Genomic DNA, 4,749 nt, shown 5'->3' on the forward strand with positions numbered 1-4,749 from the left:
ACGGCGGCAGGGACAGGGAGCGGGGCCCCCGGGGCCGGACACGGGAAGGAAGCGGAGCCGGGGGGGTTGGGGGCTGCAGGAAACGGGGAGTTGGGCAGCGAGGGTCCCGCGGGGGGGGGGAATGGGGAGGGGGGGGGGCTGCTTGACTTCTGCCTGCGAAATGGGATCTGCAGGAAGCTCTGCAGAGCCCAGCGGCTCTCTGGCCTGCAAGGCACATTCCTCTGTTATCTTATCAGCACAATTAGCATATAAAGAGGAAAGATCTGTTAGTTTGGAATTTTTTCAGAGTTCGATTATTCAATCGATTTTGTTATTATATGAAATAAAGGTAAGAAGTTAGTAACAGAAAAGTCCTGTTTTTTTTGAGACATATAAATGGTGCTTCCAACTGTATCCCAAAAAGAATTTTCAGTAATTGTGGTCTTATCAGATTCAGGAAAATGTAGCACAATCCAAGTTACAAATTTTTCAAGAGTTTTTTTTGACAGACTACCTTTAGAAAAAGAGAAATTGTTAACAGATGAGGTTCCTACAATGGTTAAATATAACTCTCTCTCAAGTGTGGTTAGTCTTAGGGTGCTTAAACAAGTACCTATGATTTTCAAGCCCTTTTTACAGAAAAACGAGAAAAAAGGAAAATAAAACGAAAAAGGTTTTTTAGAGCACCCAAAGGTATGCGCGCAATCTTAATACTTACGTCCTTTAGGGTCAGGGGTCTGTGGAAGGGTGTCTGCTCCTCAATTCTACTTAGACTTTATCTCGTCCAGATGTTTCTTGAGGGTTGAATTGAGCCTTCCGCAGAGAGGATTTTCTAAAATGAAAAGTCCTTTCGCAGAAGGAGAGGCTTCCCGAACTGGCAATAACAGGAGGCCCTGAAAGGCTCCAATGCTCCGGTGACGCTTCGCTCCTGGGGGCCAGGGTCCGATGACACGTTTGGGCTGCCACTTAAATGAGCCTTGCTTGGTCTTATCCTATGCAAGCTGTTACAGCTCCAGAGCTCAGTCCCCAAGGGGACTGGGTGCCAGAAGCCAGCTCGCTCTCAGACCAAGGCCGCGGGACAGCCCTAGCAAGCAGGGAATATCCAGCTCTTAGTGATTAGGCAGCTCTTGTGATTTCAACTTTGCTTGCTAGGTAGCTTTTCCCTTGGCCTAAGGCTCCAGCGGACGGTAGAGAGAGGAGAAGCAGAAGACGCCGGCAGTTCCACGTGTATGGCTTTATTGGAGGGTCCGTGAAGGGTCTCAGCTCTTCTTCTTCCGAGTTAGTAGGGGTACAGTATGCTACTTTTATACACTTGGCCTGGATTCAATCCTGACCAATGGCAAAGGTGTTAGAGTGACCATAAGTGACCAATAGTAGGGTTAACACAATATTGTTTTACATGGTATAGGGATAAGGTACAAGGTGGATATCCCTGAAGACAGGAAACTTCCTTGCCGCTGTGTCAGCATTCTATTCTCCAAGGGGCCCGGGCAAAACCTGAGGGTTTTACTACACCTAGTGTCCCCCAGCCTTTGCTGGCCCCAGGGGCTGATGGCATTTGTGCTCCCTCAGGTTCATTTCCCCACAACAACAGCAGGATTCTCCCCCTGCTCTGTGCAATGCAAACAGGGGCTCCTGAGCCAGTGCTGCCGTGTCTGTGCCTGCAAGGATGGGGCACCTGTGTGAGCTGGGGGAGAGGCCCAGGGCTGCAGAGGGAGGATGTTGTTGGCAGCTCCATGAGGACGCTCTGGGATGCTGCCCTGGACTGTGCAGCACACTGGGGATGGATCAGCCCCTGCTCTGCTGCTCCTTCCCGTCTGCCCCAGGGCCCTTGCAGAGCACCAGCCATGCTGTTTCCCCCAGCCTGCCCACGGCCAGCCTAGCGCTGCTCACGGGGCTTTTCTGTGCTGAGAATTGGCCTGGCCGTGTTCTTGAGAGAGCCTGGGCAAGGAGCCTGGAGCCCCCAGGGCCTGGCCTGAGGCGTCAGCGCTGCCCCAGCAGTGCCCATGGCCTGTCCCTGCTGCAGCCCTGGCACTGCCACCCCCAGGACTGTGCCCGGCCCCGAGAGCACTCAGGCCCTGCAGCAACACCAGGGCCAGCAGGGCAGTGGGGCAGGGCCACGGCAGCAGCACTGGCAACACCAAGTGCTGCTGCTGCTGGGCACAGCTGCTGGGCCAGCACTGATCTGCCCCCAGCTCTGCACACAGACATTGCTGCTGCAGCTCCAGAGAAGGAACAAAAGGGGGATCTCTGGTGAAAACTGTGCTGGGAGACATTTATTTCATTTAAAGGCACTGAGAGCACTGTTCCCAATTGACAAAGACTGAGGCCACAGCAAAGGTTGAAGCAGCACAAGCAGTAGCTTTGCTTTAGAAAGAATATTAAAAAAAAAAGGATCAGGAAAAAAAAAAACCAAACCAATCCGTCTATGAACAATTAGTTTTATTAAAAGTGATTTGCCGAAATTGGCCAGCAGTTTAATGCTTCTGAAGCCATCCAGTCATCAGTGTCCACACCGCAGCCTTGAGCTCCTGGTTCCTCAGGCTGTAGATGAGGGGATTCAGAGCTGGCGGCACCACAGAGTACAGAACTAACAGGGCCAGATCCAGGGATGGGGAGGACATGGCGGGGGGCTTCAGGTGGGCAAACACTGCAGTGCTTACAAAGAGGGAGACCACGGCCAGGTGAGGGAGGCAGGTGGAAAAGGCTTTGTGCCATCCCTGCTCAGAGGGGATCCTCAGCACAACCCTGAAAACCTGCACATAGGAGAAAACAATGAACACAAAACAACCAGAACCTAAGGATGCACCAACCACAATGAGTCCATGTTCCCTGAGGTAGGGTTTGGTGCAGGAAAGCTTGAGGATGTGTGGGATTTCGCAGAAGAAATGTCCCAGGGCATTGCCATGGCACAGGGGCAAAGAAAATGTATTGGCTGTTTGCAGCAGAGCATAGAGAAAGGCACTGGCCCAGGCAGCTGCTGCCATGTGGGCACAAGCACTGCTGCCCAGGAGGGTCCCGTAGTGCAGGGGTTTGCAGATGGACACATAGCGGTCATAGCACATGATAATCAGGAGGGAAAACTCTGCTGTGATGAAGAAGAAAACTAGAAATACCTGTGCAGCACATCCTGCGTAGGAGATGTTCCTGGTGTCCCAGAGGGAATTGTGCATGGCTTTGGGGACAGTGGTGCAGATAGAGCCCAGGTCGCTGAGGGCCAGGTTGAGCAGGAAGAAGAACATGGGTGTGTGCAGGTGGTGGCTGCAGGCTACGGCGCTGATGATGAGGCCGTTGCCCAGGAGGGCAGCCAGGGAGATGCCCAGCAAGAGGCAGAAGTGCAGGAGCTGCAGCTGCCGCGTGTCTGCCAATGCCAGCAGGAGGAAGTGCGTGATGGAGGTACTGTTGGACATTTCTTCATTTGAGCATCGTGGGCTGTTAAAATAATGCACTGACAAACTGGGAAAGATTTAATTGTGTTATGCTTTTTATTTGGAATCCCCTCAAATACACTTCTTTTTTTGGGGAACTTTGCTCAACCTTTTTATCTCTGAGCTCTTATTTGTGCAGCTGCTTCAGGTTCTGCATTGCTCTCAACTTGAACACTGGGGAGCCCAAAGTGGAAAAAAGGCTTCCCATGCCCCAGTGCAGTCAGAACTGGTGGTCCCACAAAGGTGCCCTTTGCCCATTTCACCTCCCACTATTTCAGGGTGATTGCCCTTGAAACTTGCTTGAAAAAAAAGTGGAATTTTTTGAAAACACAATTTAAAAAATAATTTTATTCAAACCCTTCTCTCTTTCCCTGTGCTTCTGGATAGGAAGGAATAAAAAGGGTTCCACTGGTTCTCTGCTGCCTTGAGTTTTGCCTATTGGGATCTGTTTCTCTCTATCCAAGCCTTGTCCCTGCCAGTGCTGCCAGAGCCCAGCCCAGCCCTGGGGGCTCAGCTCTGCCCTGCAGACACCCCCCAGCACAGGGCACTGCCCAGGGGCATCTCCCTGGCACCAGGGCCTTAAGGGCAGGCCAGACAAACAGAGATGCTGCAAGCCAGGGTGTTGCTGCTGCTGTCTGTAGGGAGAGGAGGCTGAGGAGGCACTTTCTGAGGGATATCTGAGGCTCATCTGCTGATGCCCAGGGTGACAGTGCAGGAGTCTCAGTGACACAGCCAAAGCTGACATCCCCTTTCCCTTCCCTTTAGGAGGAAGCTGAGAGCAGCCCTGGCCATGCAGCACCATCTCCACAGCAGGAGGAATCTGCCCTGATGGGGGTGGCTCCTTCCACCTCCAACTTCTCCCCTGCAGCGTCCATGGGGAGCTGCCAGCAGGCTGAGAGTTGCCCCTGGCAGATGGCACATGCCGTGGGCTGGTCAAGAGCCCTGAGGGCTGCAGGAGCTGCTCTGCAGGACAGCCCTGGGCAGCCCTGGCTGCAGCCCCAGCTTCAGCCCCTGCAGCTGTCCCTGGCAGCAGGAGCCGTCCTGCCCTGTCCCTCTGACAGTGCCCAGGGCAGCCCCACTCTGCAGCACATCCTCCTCCTCCTCCTCCTCCTCTTGTGCCACAGAGAAACTGGGAGAGTCCTGCTGACACATCCCCCAGGCTGTGGGGTGTGCTGGCTTCAGGAGATCCCTCCAGGAGCACAGGGGACGTTGCCCTGCATGCACACACTCGCCATGCACAGGGCTGTGAAGATCTTTCCCCAAGTGAAGTCTCAGCTCAATGTCTTCCCAATCCTGATTGCCTTCAGCCTGTCTCTGCCTGGCTCCTGTCCCCTCAGTACCT

Source organism: Melospiza melodia, unplaced genomic scaffold (assembly GCF_035770615.1).
Source record: "Melospiza melodia melodia isolate bMelMel2 unplaced genomic scaffold, bMelMel2.pri scaffold_47, whole genome shotgun sequence".
Classification (NCBI taxonomy): domain Eukaryota; kingdom Metazoa; phylum Chordata; class Aves; order Passeriformes; family Passerellidae; genus Melospiza; species Melospiza melodia.